At 49.6% G+C, this 22,702-nt stretch overlaps 1 protein-coding gene across 3 annotated transcripts in view; it reads left to right on the forward strand.

Moving 5' to 3' along the window:
- The first annotated feature begins 288 nt into the window (after window positions 1-288).
- The window catches only part of SORBS1 (sorbin and SH3 domain containing 1), a 239,490-nt gene continuing 217,076 nt past the window's right edge, over window positions 289-22,702 (forward strand). For 2 of the 3 annotated variants that reach the window (XM_082854125.1, XM_082854126.1), the window contains exon 1: window positions 302-391. The gene's annotated coding sequence lies outside the window, so the exon portion shown is untranslated. Of the gene's footprint in view, window positions 392-22,702 lie in introns of all 3 variants that reach the window. The other variant, XM_082854122.1, reaches the window with a different exon arrangement.

Consider the following 22,702-nt stretch of genomic DNA (forward strand, 5'->3'; position numbering starts at 1 on the left):
GCCCAGCCCGAGGCCGGCCGGGACAGAAAGGGTTACTGGGACCGCGCGCACGTTCTCGACGGGAGATCCGCGGGCCCGCGCGCCGGGCTCACAATGCTGCGGGGCGGGGCGGCGGGGCACTTCATCGCCTCCCATTGGCGCACACGCCCCTTCCTGTCACTGCCGGGTCCGGCACCGCCCCCTAGCACCGCCCACCTCCCAGGCGCCGCCGGAGTGGATGGTTCCAGACGCATGCTAATGAGGGGGCGGCCGCCGCAGCTCATTGGCCGGCCGCGGAGTGTCGGTGAAGTCAGCGCCGAGTCCCAGAAAAACAGAGCGGGGCCAACTGCAGAGTGTAGTGCGAGTTGGGCAGGAGGCGCGCAGCTGGCCCGCCCGCCCGGAGACCCGCAAGGTAAGCCCGCGCCAGCGGCCCCTCAGCCCGCGCTCGCCTGATTGTCAGCGCCGGCGCCGGGGGCGTGCGCCGGCCCGGCCCCCGCGGGCGGCGCCTTTGTTCCACGCTCGGAGGAGGCGCGTTTAAAGGGCCAGCTGTTGGAAGGACTTGAGGGACCCCCTCCCCCAGAGCATCCCCCGTGGTCAAGGGGAACACCGTGGTCCCCCTCGGCGGAACCCTCCTTCCTGCCTGCTTGGTGGATCCCCAGTCTTTAAGGGAAAGTTCCCCAGGATGCGGGGGTTTTGGAGGATTCCAGGTTTTTGTCTTTTTTATTTTTTGTTTGTTTTTATTGGTGGGTGGGGGTACGTGCGATCATGGCCTCTGCTAGGAGAGAATGTCCGCCTGCTTCAGGCTGGCTGCAATATGGGTGGGTGGAGGAGACATCAAAGCCCGCGTGGGTTTGCGCTGTAAAGTGAAACTACCGAGGAGAGGCTCCTCTGCAGTAGCCAGAGGAGGAAGGAGGGAGCGAGCGGCAGGATGGAGGCATCTCAGGTGTGTTCATTCATCAGCATCCCTCTGGAGGAGAGGAAGGCGGGAGGGCAGCACGGACTACCGGTCTGGCCTAGGACCCGCCAGAATGAGCGGGTACGTTTGTGTGTGTGTGTCCGTGTCCGGGGACGCCGGTGCCTGCTCATCTGCCCATGCTCCTTCATCCCTCAGTGACTGGCAGCTTCTTGCTAGCCAGCTCCTCACCGAGATGAACAGAAAGCAACTCCTTTCTCCGAATTCCCCGGGCATCCCCGGCTCTCCTCTGGCTTCTTTCCGAGGTGGCTTCCTTGATAAGCGCTAGCGCCATTCAAGATAGAGGGGGAAAGAGGCTTGAAATCATTACGTTTTATTCACAGGGGAATGTGCTGTCGAATTCTGCATCCCCGTGCATCCGCTGTCGTAAGATGGCTTTGAAATTCACCAGTGCATGCTTTCTTCAGGCAGACAGAATTTATTACGCTATTACATTGCTACATAAAGGCAGAAAGGATCCCACTGAGCGTTGCTCGTTTTATCCAGACCCTGGATTTTCCCAGCATGTTCTGGCTGAGCCTTTGGATTTTTTGTTTTAAACTGAGCGCTGGGATACCCTTCCTGTCACAGGGCCGACCTGCTGAAATCGCCGGAATTGATTTCACCGTCAATAGGAGGGAGGTTCATTTAGAGATATCATGGAGCCTGTCTGGCATGTCAGGCCTCTGACATCACCCCCCGCCCCCCGCCCCCCACCCCTTGCGCCCTTTTTCTCTCCTAAGTGAAGGCCAGGGAGGGCTTGTCTCCATGCCCCCCTCCTTGGTTTGTGAGCTTCTCTAGATTCAGTTTTGTGTTTTTGACTGGAAAGGTGGCTGGGTTGTGATTGAAGAGAACGGAGTGGATTAAGAGTGGGGTGGGCAGCAGATGGGGACAGCAGCCTCAATTACAGAAAACATATGCTGGACATTTGGGGACTCCAGATCTCCAGCCCTTAGAGACAGGTGAGGTTGATGGGTGTGTGTGGAGCAAGAGGTGTGTGTGTGTGTGTGTGTGTGTGTTTGTGTGTGTGTGTGTGTGTTGGCTGTGAGGGAGCGGTGGAGAGGAGGATGCTGCCAGCAATTTTCTGCCCCACCCTCTTGATGCTGCCTTAAATAGCTCCTTGCCATTCAAGCTCTGATGTTTCAGGCTCTTGGCCTGAGGGTAGGGGAGGGGAGGGGAGGGTTGGTCTTTTGGTACCTCTGCCCTGGGCACTGTTAGAGTGGATGGTTAGGAAAGGGTTAGTTCTCCAGGGGTTGCAGAGAGCTCATTCCTCTGCTGGAGGGCACTGAGTTGAACTAGCTCGGGTGACTTCCCCGCAGGGTATTAGCAACTGAAAAGAAATGCTTTCTTCCCCTTAGGACGAAGAGCTGGGAGGGTATTGTCACCGTCCGTCCGTTTGACACTCACCTGCTGTTGGCCCTTTCCTCCTGTTACCTCCTGCTTTCTTTTATTCTAGTTGGCGAGTTTCTGTGAACTTTTCCGAAGGTACTGGGAATATTGGGAGGTGAGGTAGGAGTTGTGGGAAAGGACTAGCAGATGCTTCTTACTGGCAGAACAAAGAACTGTGCCACTCTCCCTTTCTCCCCTCTCCAAAATACAGTCCCATATAGATAGCAGTCTGGGGTTTTCTTTGCAGAGAATGAATGGGCAGGGTTCAGGAAAGAGAGCTTGTATTAGGCAGCATTAGTAGTCATCTGGCCATCCAAACTTAGCTCTGGCCCCTCCCCTGGACTTGCAAATAGATTTGCTGTAGAGGGCACTCCCTGGTAATTTGGGATTTAATCTGTCTCTTGAAAAAGGAAACGGATGGTATCACAAAGCTTTGGTGGAGGTCCTCTGGACCAAAAGCAGGACAGCTGGCTTTGATCCAGGCTCCAACCTGCTTTGGGCTTTGGGCTAGTGGCTTCCGCTCTCTGGGCCTGTGTCCTTGTTGGGAAAGTGGAGGGCTTTGGGGTAGATTGTTTTCCAGGGTTCCCGACAGCATTACTGTTCTTAGATTCACAAGACAGTTTGTGATGGCATTTCTAGAGTCTTTGCTAAGCTGATGTTAAATTCACAGTATTACTCGATGGCACGAAAGAAACATTCCAGGACTCAGCCTTCTGTTGGATTCAGATGCATCTGTTCCTTGATTAGTGTGATTGGTAAGGTTTTGCTGTATCTAAATAATTTAGAGCTAGAACAGCCCAGAGTGAGACACAGCCCCTCAGTGTGGGTGGTTGGTTGGGAGACCAGGTGGGGTGACAGAATGCTGAGGAAAGGGAGTTTCTATAGTTCATTCTCTCTCCCTGTGTATGTTTAACTCACTGATTTATTTATGGTTATACAGGTGAATGTTTAGATGTTTAGAACCTGAGAGTTGGAAGAGACCTCTGTGATTGCCAGGTTCAGCCCCCCTCACTGAGGAATTTGAGGGGTTGGGTGGCTCAGCCATTTGTTCAAGGTCACACAGCTAGCAAGATGCAGAGCTGGGCAAAAATCCCAGGTGGATAGATTTTAGGTCTTGTTCTAGATACACCTCTTAAATCCCCTCTTCCTCTGAGAGAAATGATACTAAGATGCGGTAGAGAAAAGAAAGGAGAAATTAGGGGCAGTAGAAGGGAGAGGCTGGGGAAACAGACCAGGTAGGAGGTTGGGGGCAGGTCAGATGAGGAAGGGGAAAACAGACACCAGGCTTGGAGGAAAAAGGGATGGAGCTGGAAGGGGGAGGCTTTATCAGCTGTGAAATAGCAGATTTCTACAGCCCTTAGAGTGAAGTAAGTAAGGAGAGGCTTGGCTTAGACACGGGTTGGGATGGGTGAACGGAGTCCAGGCCAGGGTTGGGACTGACTTGGAGTCTCTTGGGATCTCTCTGTTGACCCTCAGATTGCAGTGTGTGGTAGAGGCTGATTTAGTTTCAGGGCCAACTCAGGCCTTTGGAGCCAGTGGGGCAGGCAGAACTTGAACACGTGGAAAGTCAGATGTGCCGGGAGTGATGCTGGAGAATGCTGAGGTGGGAACCCATTCTGCTGAAGTTCCAGTTTTGTTTTGTTTTTTTAATTTAAAACTAAAAAAATTTTTCCATGGAATTTTTTTTTCAATTCAAACAGCATTTTCTCCACTGACTCTCATTGGTGCTTTGTACATTTTATGAGATAGCGACTTGTGTGATAGTGTCTCTTGTACTTCCTTTTCAGAGGAGATATTGGAGGTGACTGATTTACTGAACCGTAGCTCATATGGAGGGAGCTTCCGGCCTATGACCTGAGCTAAGCCTCAGAATGTTTAAATGAGCAGTTAAAGAGCTGTGAACAGTGGTTAACCACATTAGTAACCATTCAAAGGCAAGGATAAAAGGTGATAATACTTTGAAGTCTATGGCCCGAGCCTACAGCTGGCCATGTACAGTGTAATTTACTTTGGCCTAGGAAGTCTTTCTGTGGATCCTTTAGTTGTTCCCTCTTTTTGTGTATGGTTACTCCTGTCTGTCTGTCTGTCCCTGTATCTTGCTGTCTTCCCATCCTTCTTTTCCCACACCCCCCGCTCTACCTTTCTTTTTCTCTCCTACTATTATACCTTTTTCTTTGACCTCCTCCTCCATCTTTTTTTTTTTTTTTTTTTGCGGTACGCGGGCCTCTCACTGCTGTGGCCTCTCCCGTCGCAGAGCACAGGCTCTGGACGCGCAGGCTCAGCGGCCATGGCTTATGGGCCCATCCGCTCCGCGGCATGTGGGATCTTCCCGGACCGGGGCACAAACCCGTGTCCCCTGCATCGGCAGGCGGACTCTCAACCACTGCGCCACCAGGGAAGCCCCTCCTCCTCCATCTTTTATTTACTGTCAATAACATAGCTCTGTAGTGTATTTTAATATATTTATTGTGTTATTAAAATCTCATCCTCTCTGTTCTTAATTTGAAATCAGTTGAGTTCACTTTTTTGAATGTGTGTATATGTGTTTTACACACAAAAAACAAACAAACCCAACCCAATTAAATTGCTTTTTACTTCTGTGTGGCCTTCCATTGATTTTTTTTTTTTCCTCTGCTCCTCTTCTGTGGTCAGTAGTGGCTCTTTACAGAAAAAAAAATTTCCCAGCTCACTGTCACGTGGATATTATTGTTTTTATAACAAAACCAGCTACAACAATAGAAAAAGTTTCCCCCTTGTTTGTGGACACAAGGGACACCCTCTCCCAAGAGATGTGCCCTATTTCTTGACTTCCTTCCATGGAAAGAGTGTCTGCAGCGTATTCTTTAACAGGGGCCTGTACTGTAAGGGGTTGGAGGTGCTGATGGGGGAGCTGAGGTTTTATCAGTGATCCTGGTAATGCTTAGAGTGTGGGTGGGAGGGAGACAAGAGAGGACATGTAGGAAAAGTTCAGTGTGGTGGTTTTTCTTTATTTCCCCAGGCAGATCTAACTCATCCAGCAGTAGTAGGACCCAGACCCCTTTGGAAAAGAATGAGATGCTTCTCAACTTTCCCATTCGTGTTGGGACCCAAGGGACATCTTGTGTGACACAGGGAGTGCAGGCAGCCACTGACAGGTTGCTGTTATGAAGTCCCGGGTGCTTTGATGGATGCATGCTATGGTGTTTTAACCTTTCTTCTGACTCGTATTAATTATAGAGAAGCCTGAGTCTTGATGCTCAGTGGTCAGCAGATAGTTTAGTGTCTAAAGTGGGCCTCTCAAACAAGAAGTTGCCTTGAAGTCTCCAGTTTTTATGTTAAAAATTCACGTGAGGGGACTTCGTTGGTGGTCCAGTGGGTAAAACTCTGTGCTCCCTATTGCAGGGGGCCTGGGTTCAATCCCTGGTCGGGAAGCTAGATCCCACATGCCTCAACCAAGACCCAGTGCAGCCAAAATAAATAAATAAATAAATAAATATTTAAAAAAAAATTCATGTGAGTTTTGTATTCTGTAATACATCTGTTCTGGTTTTAGTATAAAAGTATTTAAAATGCTTTACTGTTGACTACAGTTGATGGTCCAGGAAAATGCTGTGTTCGTCTGGGGTCCTTGCTTGTCCATGCCCGCCCTAAATATGCACAGCAGGTCCCAGACCCCAGCCAGAGAAGCCAGCAGTGGGGCAGGTGTCACACCTGTGGTGCTGGGACCTGCCCACTCACGCTTTCCTGCTGACTCTGCCAGACCCACTGATGTCCCGTCATTCAGAACTCTTACACGTCCCCCTGGTCTTTGTCCACTCCCCGGAAGGCCTGTTTCTCCTTTGCCCGGCTGACTTCTACTCCTTTCAGACGCCTTCATGTCTCAAAGAGGTGTTTTCTTCCTGTGTTTGCCTTTCAGCAGTAGCTGTTTCCCTGTCTTCTCTACCAGATTGTGAGATCTGGCAAGAGAGAATTTGTTTCAGCTCTTTTTTTTTTTGCGGTACGCGGGCCTCTCACTGTTGTGGTCTCTCCCTTTGTGGAGCACAGGCTCTGGACGCGCAGGCTCAGTGGCCATGGCTCACGGGCGCAGCCGCTCCGCGGCATGTGGGATCTTCCTGGACCAGGGCACGAACCTGTGTCCCCTGCATCAGCAGGCGGACTCTCAACGACTGCGCCACCAGGGAAGCCCATATATATATATAGTTTTAAAAGTCAAATAACACTGCAAGCCTTATAAAGAAAGCTGTGTCAGCCCTCCTCATCCTGGTGATCCACTCCCCAGGGTTAGTCACGGAACACGATTTTCTGTTGCTGCAGGAACAAATTACCACCAATGTAGTAGCTTTAAGCAGCACAAATTTAAATTACAGTTCTGTGGGTTAGAAGTCTGAAAAGGGTCTCACTGGGCTAAAATCAAGATGGTAGCAGGGCTGCATTCTCTTCCGTGCGTCTTCCCCTTTCTGGAGGCCGCCTGCATTCCTTGGCTCATGTCCCCCTTCCAACATCTTCAAAGCCGGCAATGGCCGGTTGAGTCCTCCCATGCATCACTGACCTTCTACCATAGTCACATCTTCCTGACTCCCTTCTCCGTCCCTCTTCCACTTTTAAGGACCCTTGTAATTACTTTGGGCTCACCTGGATAATCTGGGATAATCTCCCTGTTTTAAGTTCATTTGGTTAGCAGCCTTAATTCCATTTGCAACCTTAATTCCCCTTTGCCATGTACCATGCTTATGGGTTCAGGGATTAGGGTATGGGCATCTTCATCTTTGAGGGACCATTATTCTGTCTACCATAGTCACTTCCAACCCTTTTAGCTGTTTCTCTTGATATGGCTATTGTCCTGCTATGGACTAGAGGAGCCCTTATTCCCCTTTTCACTCCTCCTCTCCTCACATACTTCCCTTCCTTCATGTCCTCCCAGTGTGATTATGTCACAGTTTTTGGTTACAACGATAGTCAATACTTATATTATTTTGACTGTGTAAATAGTGTTCATGGCTGAGCCTTATAGTTGTACTGTAATGAAATTTCCTTTCTGGTATGTCTCATGTTTTTGAGTTAATAATTGCTTTTTTTTTCCTATTTAGTTTCCTTTGTACTTATTACTAATTCCCAGTGTTTCTGATGGCATTTTAAAATATCTCTGTTTCATAACACAAGTTCCTTTTTATTTCACTACAGTCTTTTTGTCCTTGGAGACCTCCCTCCCAGAGGCCTCCATCCCTCACCTTTATTCCCTGCTGATTGACCTCTAGGCCTGGGGCATGACTCATCATGGGGGTTCCCTCACCTTGCTCTGGGTTGGATCCTCTGTTTCCTATTTCTTGATTTATTCCTCAGGAGTTTCTGAGAGAGGGTCTGTACAACTTGATCACCTCACATTTGCATGTCTGAGCTGTTCTATTATACATTCACACTTGATTGGTGGTTTGATTTGTCTAGAATTTTAGATTGAAAGCCATTTGCCCTTAGGTTTGAAGGCATTGCTCCGCTGTCTTCTAGGTTCCAATATTGATGTCAGAATTTGGATGCTATTCTGATTCTTGATCATTTACGGGTAACCTGCATTTTTCTTGCGGAAAGTTTTAGGATCCTCTTTCTTTCCCTGTATTTGGATTGTTCTTGCTTTAAAAATTATCATGCTGGCTCCTTGATCTGAAGACTCAAATTCTTCAGTTTGGGGACATTTTCTTATATTTTTCTCTGTTAATTTCATTTTCTCCCCTTTTCTTGTGTTTTGTCTTTGGAACTCCTATTACTTGGATGTTGGACATCCTGGGTCAAGTTTGTAATTTTAAAATCTTTTATTGTTTTCCATTTTGCTTTACTTTTTCTTTTTATTATTATAAATTTATTTATTTTATTTATTTTTGGCTGTGTTGGGTCTTTGTTGCTGTGTGCGGGCTTTCTCTAGTTGTGGAGAGCAGGGGCCACTCCTCATCGCGGTGCGCAGGCTTCTCATTGCTGTGGCTTCTTTTGCTGTGGAGCACGGGCTCCAGGCGCGCGGGCCTCAGTAGTTGCAGCACGTGAACTCAGTAGTTGTGGATCACGGGCTCTAGAGCACAGGCTCAGTAGTTGTGGTGCACGGGCTTAGTTGCTCCGCGGCATGTGGGATCCACCCAGACCAGGGCTCGAACCCTGGTCCCCTGCATTGGCAAATGGATTCTCAACCACTGCACCATCAGGGAAGCCCTTGTTTTACTTTTGAGAGACATCTTCAGCTTTATCCTTAATAACCCTTTTGAATTTTTAATTTATGCTTTCATGGTTTTGCTTGCAACATTTTTGCATGCTTTACTTTCTAGAATTTGCTAGTTCTCTGAAGGCTCATTTTTCTTTTTTTGTTTTGAATACCATCTTGTTCTTGCTTCATGGGTGCAGTAAACTCACTTATATGTGTTGTATTTCGTTTTTTGGTGTTTTTCTGCTTCCCCTGCATTGTCTTTGTTTCCTCCAAGTCCCTTTTTTCTGCTTCTTTTGGTTACTGTATTTCCCATTGGAACCATCCTTCCATGCATGCTGATCCTTGACTGTCCATTTATATTTTAAGAGTGGAGACCAAAATGCTGATTGGGCACCTGTGCAACAGGAAAGGGGCTTGTGAACCTCGTGGTACAGTGATTCATTAGAGAGCCTCCCTTTCTTCCACTGAGGACACCTAGAAATCAGTGCATATAGATCTTTTCTCTGGGAATGTTGGGTTTTCCCGGAGAGGAGTGTGCCTGGGGGTGTAATAGCCTGTTTGTTGCTCCTCCTGGGAGCCTTGATGGGGAAGGAGGCTGGGTACCCTGTCTGGTATGCAGATTTTCACTCAGTCCATCTGTTTTCGGAAAGTTGCCCCCCCTCTCCCTACCTCCCTCAGCTGTGTCTCTCCCTCAACTGTGTCTGAATCCAGAGAGTCTCTGGTGTAGTTGCCTAAACAGTGAACCTCCACCTCTTGCCGGCTGAGGGAGGGAGGTCACCAGACTGAGCAGATTGCAGGAGAGACCCTGGCATCTTTTTGCTCCTTTCGCCAACTTTCTGCAGGCTCCCCTCTTTCTAGTCCCGTCCTGCTTCTCCCCTCGCAGTCCTTGGTGCCCCCCATTCCTGAGCCTTCTCCTGTTCCTGTGACATAAGTCACCATTTGTTCAGTGGTTTTCTCCCCTACTTGCACTCAGCAGAACAGATGAAGCAGAAACCCGAATCAGCGACCGCATGGCAATCGGCTCTGTCTCTTCCAGAATTCTGTTAACATATCTCATCAGCCATCGTCTCCTTTCCATTAAAAAACAGATTCCTCTGCTGCCTTTTCGTGGGGTTCTGGGAGAGAGCAGAGATAAATGTGGCTGTTCTGATCTGACCAGAAGTTCGTTTCATCTCTTTATCCAAGCCTTTAAACAGGTGCCTGATATATAGTATATTCCCAAGAAATGTTTGTTAAATGATTGGACGCATGTTTCTAAGATGGTATACATACAGCAGCTCCTCAGATTTTCAAGAATCCCCAACATACAGTTGTCCAGAAATAAATCCATTGTTTATTCTGAGATGGATGTAATAACAAGCAGTGGGCAGACCCTGCCACTCTCCCCCTGAAGGGTCGGATAAGAAGTGCCGTGAGATGGATTATAGACTGTTGGGCTGGAAAGTGATGAGATCCAGGTGCCACCTCCAGCCCCATCACTAACAACTTGGGTCACCTTGAGAAGTCACTTAACCCATCTGAGTTGTGGTTTCCTCAGCCTTTAAAGGGGCTGTTCGTCAAGATTTGATTCATTTCACTGCCCTGAGTGCCTGCTGTGTGCAAGGCACGGCGCAGGGTCCCTCTGGGTATCTCTTTAGTTCAGTATTTTGTACATGTGTCTGTTATGGCATGTGTCACACTGAGTTGATGGTGTTTGGTTTGTATGTCTTTCTCCTGATCGTCCTTCAGTAACTTGCACGGGGTAATACTCTGCAGATTGCACCTCTTACCCTTTCTGGATATGGGCCCCTGGTGAAGGCTTACGTTATAGCTCTCTTTGTATCTCCTGGGTCTGCCACAGTCCTCAGCTCATAGGAGATGTGTGGAAACTTAGATTTTTGCACTTAGAAAGAATACATCAAGGAGACACAAAAACGTGAGTTGCTCTGCCAGGATCCCCAAACCTTGCTTGGAGAATAGGGCCTCGCTCGTTGGGAGTCTAGCTGTATACGCCGCGGCTCACTTATGGAGGTGCGGAGGGGGGGACTGAATACATTAAGTCAGCAGAGATAGCAGTCCTGGGCCACAACCCTGACACTGGAGGATTGTTCCCCACATGCAGATCTCAGTCATGTAGTTGTTTAACCAGCCTTACAGTGAACTAGGATTGGACTCATACTAACTGAGAAAGTGACTTACAGATATAATCCTGTATTTAAAAACGTTTAAGTGCTGGGACTTCCCTGGCGGTCCAGTGGTTAAGACTTCACCTTCCAATGCAGGGGTTCGGGTTCAGTCCCTGGTTGGGGAGCTAAGATCCCTTATGCCTAAAAACCAAAACATAAAAGAGAAGCAATATTGTAACAAATTCAATAAAAGACTTTTTAAAAAAATGGTCCACGTTAAAAAAAATCTTAAAAAAATGTTTAAGGGGGCTTCCCTGGTGGCGCAGTGGTTGAGAGTCCGCCTGCCGATGCCGGGGACACGGGTTCGTGCCCCGGTCTGGGAAGATCCCACATGCCGCGGAACGGCTGGGCCCATGAGCCATGGCCGCTGAGCCTGCGCGTCCGGAGCCTGTGCTCCGCAACGGGAGAGGCCGCGACAGTGAGAGGCCCGCGTACCGCAAAAAAGGAAAAAAAAAATGTTTAAGGGCTGTTTCATAACTTATTTTGTTTTTCCCAGACCTGTGAGCTAGCGTGCCAGGACTAGTAAGTAGAAATTTCAGGGAGATAGTTTAGCTCCGTAGAACTTTTAGAAGATTTGTCTCCATAGCTTTTCATCTTGAGAGGTGCTCCCTCTCTTACTGCTTTGGGAGGCCTGAGCTCCTGGGCAAGCTGAGGTTAGATGTCCACTGGGCAGGGAACCTGAAGAATCAATGCTTGGGTGTCAATGAAGTCATATTAGAGCACCTGGAAAGTCCTTTGCTTTTGATTTGTTCAACAAATAGTTAACTGAGCTCCAACCATAGGCTGGGGTCTATGCTGGGCTCTGCGAATATAGCAGTGACCAAAGAGAAGTGGCACCTGCCATCCTGGAATTTATAGACTAGAGTTGAACTTTCCAGTATGGTAGCCACTAGCCACATGTGACTATGTAAGTTTAAATTAATTAAAGTGAAATACAGTTTAAAATTCAGTTTCTCGGTCACACTAGCCACATTTCAAGTGCTCCATAGCTACACGACACTAGCAGCTGCCCCATGGACAGCACAGAGAGAGAACCTTTCCATCACCTCAGGATGTTCTCTTAGGAGACGCTGGACTACAGAGCTAAGAGTCTCTGTTTCTAGACCAGGCGTCCGTGATCAGCCTTGTTTCACAGTCGAGGCAGCTGAGGCACAGAAAAGCCATTTGTTTAAGGTCCTGTGGCTGGATGGGCCTGAGCTGGGAGCAGATCTCTTACCTTGGAGCTCGGCTCTTCTCTCTCGGAAGTGAGGTCGGGGAGCAGTGACGAGGCGTGTGGTCTCTGCGCTCAGGCTGCTTGGGCCCCCATCCTGGCTCTGCTGCTCCCTCAGGCAAGTTTCTAGTCTGTACCTCAGTTGCCTCACCTATAAAGTGGAGAAAACAGTAGTGCCTACATCACAGGACTGTGTAAGTCTTTAGAGCTGTGCCTGACACGTAGTAATCCCTCAGTAATGCTGGTTGCTGTATTGAGAATGAGAAGGGGACTGAAGTTATTGGCAGAGTCAAGGGGGCGTTTTCAAACAGGAGACCATGGAGTGGAAAAAACATTGGCAGGCAAAGCTGTGTTTGTAGAGCTGACTGACCACCTGGAGAGGGACACATAACTGAGTACGTCTAAGCCGGGGGCTGCTTCGGTCACGTGAGCTGATGTGAAAATGCCAGTGTGTTCCTGAAGCCGTCCCAGCTCCAGTACTGGTGACTGGTACTCGGAACAAGAATCCTTTTGATGTCTCCTTCCTCCTGGTCTGCCTCTACCCACAGCCATTTCTCTGGTCCCCAAACATTCCTCCCCTCTCCCCCCCACCCCTGACATCTCCACCTTGGAAGGATGAGGTCAGAGATGTTTGCCATTACCCCTGTGGAGCAGAGGGATGTGCCAGAGAAGTGCAGCAGAGAGAAGGGATCCTGGTCTTTTCTTAGCGGTTTCTATCCCTTGGTGATTTGCATTCCCACGATCGCTCAGTCCTGCAAGCAGGTCCATGTAATGTAGCTTCGTGTTCCAGAGGTGCCCATTTTGCTGGGTGAAGAGAAAGAGAGCTCTGCTGTCAGCCCCAGGGACGGGATGGTGCCCCGTTTGAGAGGTGAATCCCTGCCTGCACGTGGAACTTTTGTTTAAGAAGTGCTTCAATAACCACAGTCTCATTTCACTTGTTAAACAAATGCTGGTGAGCAATGTAGACATAGGCCCCGCCCTCCTGGAGTTTATTTCCTCATTAACACCCTGAGGGCTGGGCTCTTCCCTGGCAGGCGTTCAAGTTTGTTTTGGGTTTTGAGTAGGAAGGTTATAGTGTGACAAAGTATGTGGGGCGTGGGGGTAGTGAGGACACGCTAGACATGCATAACCCATGTGGCAGGTAGTAGAGAAAGGCCAGCGGTGGACCTGAGAAGTCAGGCGTGTAGTAATGATCGACCAAGGAATGACCTGTGAGCAGTCTGTTCCTGGCAACCTGGATTCTCAACGTGCCGTAAAAGTGCTGCCTGAGTTCCAATACCAGTGAGCAGGAATACTGACTACCTTACCTTATAACCTATACCTTGCTCTGCCGATCTCATTCCCATTTGGGCCTTGACTTTTCAGCATCGTGGGGATGTTCTAGCTCATGGCAGTTGTAATAGAAATGGGTGGGGACGCGGAAACTCATTACTCGTTTGTATCATGCCTTATACATCGATTATTAACACCTGCCCGCAGGCCCACCTTTCAGCTTGGTCTCCCAGTATGAAGTCACTAGGACATACCATGTGAAATCCTGACAGTCACTGCCAATCCCTGGAATGTGTATGGAACCAGGAGGCTGTGCACGTGAGCAGTTCCCTTGTCCGATGTGTAAATAAATAGACAGTTCATTTGCAGGTTGTTCTCCACTCAGAGTTGGTCTTTAGTCAGTGTAGATCCAGTGTTGGGTGACTGCTTCCCACAAACACAGAATGATGGTCAGGGGTTGTAGCTGCTGATAACAAACTAACAGGAGAGAAAATGGGAACATTTTCACGGTACGTCGCTATTAGGGGGTCTTTGCAAGGCTGCTCTAGCATACATACTGCTGACCCGTCTGTGCTTGGGCCTCTCTTTATAGACAGTGCGCACAGCAGGCAGGATCTGGAAGGCAGGGATGAGGTAAGAAAGGCTGGAATTGGATTGGGGAGATACGAGTTGCTGCCCCAGTGGCCCGGGTAGTGGGCTTGAGAGCGGGCCAGGGATCTCAAGGGAGGAGTCAAGGCAAAAGTAGGAGCTGGGCTGCTTTAAGCAGGACAGAATGAATCAGGCTCCAGAGAAAGCAAAATCCCAACAGGGACAGAAAATAGAGTAGCTGGAGAAAGCTGGGACTTGAGGGAGCCCAGGGCCTCCGCAGGGTTTTGTGGTGGTTGCTAAAGATTAGGCTGCCAGGCCCATGAGCCTGGGCCAAGACGGCCTCAGGCCTTTTAGGACTATTTCACTTTTGCTTTGTGGGGCCTTTAGTTGGACCTGGTGCATTAGTGAGCCAGCACCGGCAGGTGTGAGGGGGCGAGGACCCCCCTAGGACCTGGGAAATGTTAGTCATGCCTGGGCACTGATAGAAGATACGGCTCCTCTTCGAGACAGCTGCTGCAGCAGGAGGCTCCACAGCCCGCCAGCCTGCAGTCTTGGTTTTATCTTTAATTATTAAAGTCATGGGCTATTTAAACACTCACCTGAAGCATCATTGTAAATAATTTTCCCTTCTTGGGGTCAAAAGAGCTCCAGTAGGGAAGAGGTTTTGTGGCTGTGGTTCTGGAGTGTCCAGGTTGCTCTCACAAGGAACATACACCTGGGCACCCAGAGGATGCCCTTGACCGTGGGTACGCACCTCCTTGGACTGTCTTGCAGATTGGCGTTTATTTTGCATAAATCCTTAGTTCAAGGAGTATAGGGCTTTCCTTCTATTGTAGGCAAGGAAGAAGCCATGCTGTTAGAAGATGTAAAATATTTAACACTCTCTTTAAAAAATTAAACTGCCCAGGAGCCTTTGATTGGTGGTGCCCATGGCAACATGCATGGTTTTCAGGAGTGGCTTCCTGTGGCTTTTGGGCTCCTAAGAAGCAGAGGAGGGGTGGGGGAGTTGGGGGGAGGCGGGGGGGAGCCTGCCACTGGCAGGACTGGCTGGGAGGCAAGAGAGCCCACCTGCTTTGCTTGGCTCGGTGGCTGGGCATGTAGCAGGGCTGAGTGACCCCTTCAGAGGCAGGAACTGGGGGGCAGTCTGTTTTGATAAGTAGAGAGGAGTAAAGGGGAGGAGAGGAACTTGGAGCTTGTTCATTCATTTTGTTTTATTGGCCTCTGTTAGTCCGTGACACTTAGGCTTCTCTGTCCAGCCTCAGGACTTCTGTCCATGCAGCTTCCTTAGCCTGGAGTACTCTTTCCTCCCTCACCTAGTTAGCTCTGCTCATCCTTCAGGTCTCAGCTGAAGCAGCATATTCCTGGGGAAGCCTTCTCGGACCCCCCAGAGCAGATTAAACCCCCGTGTTTGAGGCTGTCCTGATTCCTTGGTTTTGGACAGAGCATTCTGCACAGCGTTTGTGTCAGCCGCTTTGGTACACTTGTTTGGCCAGTCCTGTTTGTCTGCCTACCCAACAGTCTGTAGGATCCGTGAGGCAAGCAGCCAGGCGTTCTATGCCCAGTGCCTACCTAGCATGTGCCTGGCCCACAGGAGGTGCTCCCTGTGTGTGGAGCAAATGAATTCATTTACTAAGTTTTCAGGTCTGTCCCAGATTCTGGGAATACAGAGGGAATCAAACTCCTTCTGTCCTCACAGAATTCCTGGCCTAGAGCGGTGGGTGAGTTCTCAAGGTCGCTATTGAGAGGCCGAGAGAAAACATTATCAGTTAAAGTTCTATTTATTCTTTAACTCAAATAGAAGAAAGATGTAGCTTTCCTATTTATATTGATAGTAGTCCAGATTTTATCATTATCAGTAAATATGCTCAAAGCGATTTTACTGATAGGAAGGTATGATCAAAAAGTTTGGTGACCACTGGTCCGAAGGGAGAGAGAGGCACGTGGAAGAGTTTTTATGCCAAGCGTGATGAGCGGTAAGTTAGGGCAAGTACAGGGGGCCGTGGGGGCCACACAGGAGGGGAGCTGGACCCAGCCCGGAGGAGGGCGTTCCTGCTGAAGGCAGGGTGGCGTGAGAAGGGCAGAGGCTTCAATAAGGCTGGAGTATAAGACAGGAGGAGGGCCTGCTGGATGCCTCTCCTGGTGTGGGGGGGGACTGAGAATTGGGAATACCAAAATGGGTGAGACGGGGCCCCTGTCTGCAGGGTGGACACAGTCTAGTGGGGTCTCCTACTAGAGCTGTGCAAATGTGCCTTAGGAGAGAGAGAGAACCTGGAGTTCAGGAGAGGGCGGGCATTTTGCTTAGGAGGGCTCAGGCCTAGCTATGCTTCCAAAAATCTCCCATGCCGAAGGCCACACCGCCCCCTTCTCTTCATTGCAGGAGGGGAAGGGGAGAGAGCTGGGGACTGATTTCCAGCCTCTTTCAGAACCCCTGTCAGGGTTTGGCTTCTCCATGACATTCTCCTTCATCTACCCGGGGAGATTTTTACCTTAATGTGATTTAGACACCCCAGCCCCACCCCCTGTGGGCTATATTTTCTGGGTTAGAAAGTTATATATGGGGCTTCCCTGGTGGCGCAGTGGTTGAGAGTCCGCCTGCCGATGCAGGGGACGCAGGTTCGTGCCCCGGTCCGGGAAGATCCCACATGCCGCGGAGCGGCTGGGCCCGTGAGCCATGGCCGCTGAGCCTGCGCGTGCGGAGCCTGTGCTCCGCAACGGGAGAGGCCACAACAGTGAGAGGCCTGTGTACCGCCAAACAAACAAACAAAAAGTTGTATATGAACAAGAAAGTGGCTCATGGTATATGTGAGTATGCATATTTGATGTGTTCACTTACCTGTGTAATCCTACACGCTTCTTTCTTTTTAAGTCCCAGGGCTTGAAGTAATTATGTAATTGGAATCTACATAGTGTGGCTAGATAAGGTGTAATTAAAGAGGAAAGCCTAATTTTGGAAGAATGATAAGAGGTCATTTGACTCATTCTGGGCCCAAATCCAATCTTGGGGGAACAGTAAGAGGTCACTTGGATGAATGGAGCTTGAGGCCACCCAGGAGCCCAGACTGGCCTGCTGGACAGATTATGCTTCAGTTCCCTGTGAAGGCTGTTCACTGGGCATCTTCTTGGTATGGGTATCGTACGGGGCCCAGCCAGGAGTAAGGAAGAGAAGGTCTGGATCTTAGGGAGAACACGGGTTGGGGGGAGTGGCACATGGGCTCGAGGACAACTAGGAGATCCTAAGGTGAAGATAGGAAGACTCCTGGGGGTGGAGGGGGAAGGTGGATAGGGGAGGGAGTCACAGAGCAGGTGGTGTCTCAGCGGTGCCTTGAAGGGTAAGGAGGGTTTCAAGAACGAGGACAAGCACTTTCTGGCACCTTAGAGGCACTCGGATAATGTTTGTGGAGTGAATGCCAGGCTGAGGCTGGAGCTGGAAGGAATGTAGCCAGGTTGTTGGGTGGCCCTTTGTGGTTTGGTGAGGAGATAAAGCTCAGATAGCTCAGAAGCGTGGTGACAACAGGGGCCAGGAGGATGCCGGCCTGAGGCCCTCAAGTCTGGAGAGGGGGGCTTGAAGGGCAACAGGATAGGGAGAAAGCCGGGGAGGGAAGACTTGCCAAGGAGGGAAGTGATATGGGCCAGAGTCTGGGGAGAGAGCTGAGAGGAGAACATCCATGAGAGAGGGTTAGGGGCGTGTAGGGGAGCAGGATAAGTCCAGGTGGGCCGGAGCTGGTGAAGGCGGTGCCTGGGGGTCGGGCGTGTAGGGCAGGAGAGGTTTGATCCAGTGGGACAGAGGAGCCGTGGCAGGTTGTTGAATGGGAGAGTGGCATGAAAAAGGCTTGCTGTCCTTGTCCCAAGGTGATAGGGGCCAGACAGTGGCCCCTTATCACTGAAGAGTTACTGGTCTTGGTGATAAGAAGGAGACACGAGGCAAGGGGAGAGGTGGAGGTGACTGTGGGCTTCCCCGCCTGGGAGGATGGTGATGCTTGGGACAGCAGGGGACCTGGCTGGTGAGAAGGAGGGTGTGGGCAGAGGCTTCATGTGTCTAGAGAGCCCAGAGACCCCTGTTCTAACCCAGCCCTGACTCTGAACTAGCTGAGAGATCTTGGGCCAATTCCCTGATCTCCTGTGCTTTTTTTTTTTGGTCAGTAGGCACCTCTACCCTGTGGTTCCAGCTCATCTCAGACAGCAGAGTCATTTCAGTCCTAGGGTTTGGACAAGGGGAAGGGTCTGGTCTGGAGATCTGTGAATTTGTGAGGCCGCCCCACAGAGAAGAGAGAAGAAACCGCAGGTTTTTGTCTTCCTGGAGCGGGCAGCGGGGGTGGGGGAGGGGCTCTGGGTGACCAGGTTGGATGAGAAGTTGTGGGGAGAGGACCATCCAGACTCACCTGCCCTCTCAGGGTGCTTATGAGACTCTGACATAAGGAGTGTATAACGGCCAAGCCTGGACAGTGTTGAGGTCACCACTCCATTCGGGGGTGGAGCAGGGGAGGGGTTAATCGTCCTGGATTCACAAAAAGGAAATTCTCTGGGCAGGGAACTGGTTGTTAGTGAACTCCTGCCCCTCCTTCTCTCCACCTGCCCCTCCCACCCCACTCCCCAAGCCAGCCTTTGGGAGACTCTGGCCTTGGACCTTTAGGAACAGAGTCTGTGCAGAGAAGCCTTCCTGACAGAGGAGGGCTTGGACAGAGCCTTGGGAAAGGAGAGAAGGAAGGACTTTCCAGAAGAGGAGATTGACATGGAGTTACAGTATAAGACTTCAGATGGAGAGTCCAGAAAGGAAGGCACATGTTTTTTGTTTTTTTTTAAAATAAATTTATTTATTTATTTATGTTTGGCTGCATTGGGTCTTCGTTGCTGCGCGCGGGCTTTCTCTAGTTGCAGCGAGCAGGGGCTACTCTTTGTTGCGGTGCGCAGGCTTCTCATTGCGGTGGCTTCTCTTGTTGTGGAGCACGGGCTGTAGGTGCGTGGGCTTCAGTAGTTGTGGCACACGGGCTCAGTAGTTGTGGATCACGGTCTCTAGAGCGCAGGCTCAGTAGTTGTGGCACACGGGCTTAGTTGCTCCGCAGCACGTGGAATCTTCCCAGACCAGGGCTCGAACCCGTGTCCCCTGCATCGGCAGGCGGATTCTTAACCACTGCGCCACCAGGGAAGCCCCAGGCACATGTTTTTTGAATACCTAGTGTGTACACCAGCTCTGTGCCGACTGGTTTCATGATCTTTGTCTCATAATCTTTACATCATTTCTGCCTCTATTATCTCATTTTACAGATAAGGCAACAGGATTAGAGAGATGAACTAATTTGCCTAAGGTCTCAGCAGTGCAGGGTTTCACTTTACTCAGGCCTCTGACTCCAATGGCAACACAGACCCATTTCTGTATTCTGCAGATACTATGTTCTACTGGCTCTCAGGGCAATGTAGGGAAAAAGGGGAATGATTTGTCTTTATGACCCTTATAGTTAAGCACTTACTTAAAGTGTGGTCCAGCTGCCCTCCGTGCTGCAGCATTCCAGTACAGCGCAGTGTCTTGGAGCTCATCAGGGTCTCAATCCCTCATTTTACAGATTAGGAAACTGAGGCCCCGAAAGTGAAGGGATATGCCAAGGTCAGGGGCAGGATGGTGATGAGAACTAGAATCTGGAGACTTTGAGATTTTTATGGCTCTCTTAAAGCCTCCCTGTGGAAAAGTTTGTTTTTAGACAACAATGGAAGCCTTTGTCTGGAGAGCTGGTCTGGGTAGGGTTGGAGCTGAAAGGTTCTGTGTGTGTGTGTGTGTGTGTGTGTGTGTGTGTGTGTGTGTGCATGTATGTGTTTTCTTTCCCTCACTTTAACCTCAGATGCCTTTGAACCTGCAGGAAAGATTCCTTAAGACCAAAGGTTGAGACCAAAGGCATTTAACAGGTGGAAAGGGCATAGGAAGGAGGGGGAAGATCAGAAGCCACAGAAATAGAAGACTAAACTCTAGGCTTGGCTAAAAGGAATTTTCCAGGCCTGTAAATAATCACTAACATTTATTGAATCCTCACTGTGTCAGGCAATCTTTACGCATCATTTTATGTAACTGCCACGGCCTCCCCATGAGATAGGTGCTGTTTTATTGTTCCCATTTTACAGGTGAAGGAACTGAGGCTTAAAGAGGCTAAGTGACCTACCTCACGTTGCAGAGTTAGTAAGAGGTAGAGCCAGGACTCCAACCATGATCCGTCTGATCAAAAGCTCTGCCTTTAACCCCTAAGGTGTTTTATAGGACTGGGAGTTCCAGATGCCTTGAGCATTTGGGTATGTATAGAATAGCACATTTTGGCAGGGGGGCGCCCTTTAGCCATGGTTCTCAGCCGAGGCAGTTTTACCCCTACAGAACATTTGGCAATGTCTGGAGTTATTTTGCTTGTCACAGTGTAGGGGGTGCCACTGGCATCTGGTGGGTGGAGGCCAGCCTGCTCCTGCACATCTGACAATGCAGGACAACCCCACAACCAAGCGTTATCCCACGCCAGATGTCAGTGGGCTGAGGTTGAGAACCCCTGACCTTGTACCTTCACCTCAGGCACAGGGCTAGTGGAAAGCCATCTGGAAAGCCCACCTGAGTTGTTCCCTTACCTCCAGGGACTTGTGTTGTACCTTAATGGATGTTTGCAGTTTGGATTCCTCACTGACTGAGCCCTGAGGGGCCGGCGTGGTGGGTGCAGGCCGTGAGGAAACATTCCAGCAAGGCTGACAGGCCAGGGTGGCCCAGGGCTGCGGATGAGCCGCAGCAAGTGAGAGGTGGGTGGGGTCCAGTCCGGGCCGCTGAGAACCCATTCAGCTGTTTCTCTGGGTGTAATTGAAATAAGAACTCAGATCCAGCTAATTGTCTATTTTTTTCCTTCATAAAATGCTTTTATTAAATTATTGCTACGACTACTCGCCATCGATATGTCTGAGAAAGGGGTGCACATGTTGCAGATGCACTTGGATGTGACCGCGCCGCTTGCCAGACTCCTTTGTTACTAGTTACTGTTTAATCTAACTCTCGTCTGCCCAGGGCCACTTAGGGCAGAACTGCAAACACATCTGGGAAAGACCAGGGACCCATGGCCTTTACTTAAGCTTCTCTGAGCAGTTTTATCTGCACATTGCAGGACTTGGGTGAGTCAGTTAACCTCTGGAGAAACAGTGGAGTATTGAACCAGGGTGACCTTAGCTCCCTTGCAGTATCAGTGTGGAATGAGAGGCACAGCTGTCGGATGTGGGATGTTTCTCTAAGGTTGGTGGAAATTCAGGTTCCCCTTTGATCCCATACAGATTCGTGGAGAATTTGGAACTCCTTGTTAGGAAACTGTCTCCAGACTAAATAAGTAAACTTCTTTAATATTAATTCTTTACTCAGCAAATGTTTGTTGAGTGCCTGCTGTATCTAGGGGTGTGTGATGGGTCCAGCAGGGCTCTAAGATGGGTCTCTTGGGCATAGCCTTCAAGGAGCCCACAGCCTTGTGGGGCTGTAGGTGTGTCTATACAAAACCTTAACAGGGTGGCCTCCAGCATATTGCCCGGTGTCCATCCTTAGTACCTGCTATCACAATTGTGTACACACACACACACACACCAAAGTTCCAGAAGAGGTGGAATTTTTTCAGTCTTCTTCACTATGTGCCTAACACATAATGAGCAGTCAGTAAATATTTGTTGAATGAATGCAGTAAAGAATGGCATCATTTGACTTGGATTTTGGAGGAAGTGTAGAAGTTAGACCTACATAGATGGGGCTCTGGCCAGGGGTGGGGTAGAGCAGGGGAAGAAATGGTGTGAGCAAATGCACAGGGATAGCAAAGCCCAGGGCATGCTGGGTAACTGCAGGTCCTTTGGGATTGGACCATGCAGGATGCAGAAAGACTGGAAAGATGAGTTGAGGCCAGAGGGTGGGCAGTCTTGAATTCAAGCTTATTTATCCTATAGTTGATGACCTCACCTTCCAGTTTCCCAGGGTGGCTTTGCCTGTTGCCCCAGTGCGATTATTAATAGAGCCCCCTTTCACCAAGTGTCCCTGTCTGGATGATAGTCATACGGTCCTGGTATCCTAAAGGCTGTGGGGAGCCCTGGGTGGGACGCGTTCAGGCGGGCCTTGGGGAGGTCAGTGCCCATGGTACTTGGTGGAGCCTGGAGGCTGGGGAAGAGACACCTCGAGTCCAGGTAATTTAGGCCTGAGCCTGAGGAGTTGTGATGACACCTGAAAGGAGGAGATGGTTACAAAAGAGACGAAAAGCCGAAGTGACACCACACATGGTCCCTAAGATTACTCCAAAGCGGCTCTTCCAAAGGGAGACCTGCATCCTGGATAAGCGGTTTTCTAACTGGAAGTTAGGACTGGTAAGAAAATCTACGTTGCGCCCGTTTCCTGAGCAATTAAAAGTCAGAGAAGCTTCTTCCCAGCCTCTAAAACATTCTGGTGCAACAGACTGGTATTCACAGCATTGTTCCTTGGAATTTAAAATAGCTTATGAATGTGCCTGATGTCAGGGAAGATAAATCTGTGAGGAGGACTGTAGTCAATACATTTCCTTTTTAAGTAGAAACAATATAAAGAGCTTAATTCAGTCCCGAATCAATCTCACTTTGTTGCCATGATTGTGTAAAACCTGAACTGCTTTTTGTCTGTCACACTGTTTATATTCCCCCAGTGTTCCCCATCTCAGCTGGCCTCACAAGGAGTCAAAGCCTTTTTAGGCCATGCGTGGCTCTCTTCTCTCAGGGTTGTTTTCTTGTCTGCTGCAAGATGGTTGTGCTGTGAGCAATGATTTCATTTAATCTAGGGGTGCTTTACAGGGTGGCTGTTCGATGGTGCCCCCGCATGAGCTTCCTTTGTCCAAGCGACTTGGAAGGCTAAATTCTTTAGCCTTTTTCCCCCCATTAAAAAGGTGATTACATTTTTAAATGGTTGCTACATACACATGGTTCAGAAATCAAAACACTGTGAAAATGTGTGCATTGAAAATTTTCATTCTCACCCCTGC

Source organism: Leucopleurus acutus, assembly GCF_964270905.1.
Source record: "Leucopleurus acutus genome assembly, chromosome: 14".
In the NCBI taxonomy this organism is placed as follows: Eukaryota; Metazoa; Chordata; class Mammalia; order Artiodactyla; family Delphinidae; genus Leucopleurus; species Leucopleurus acutus.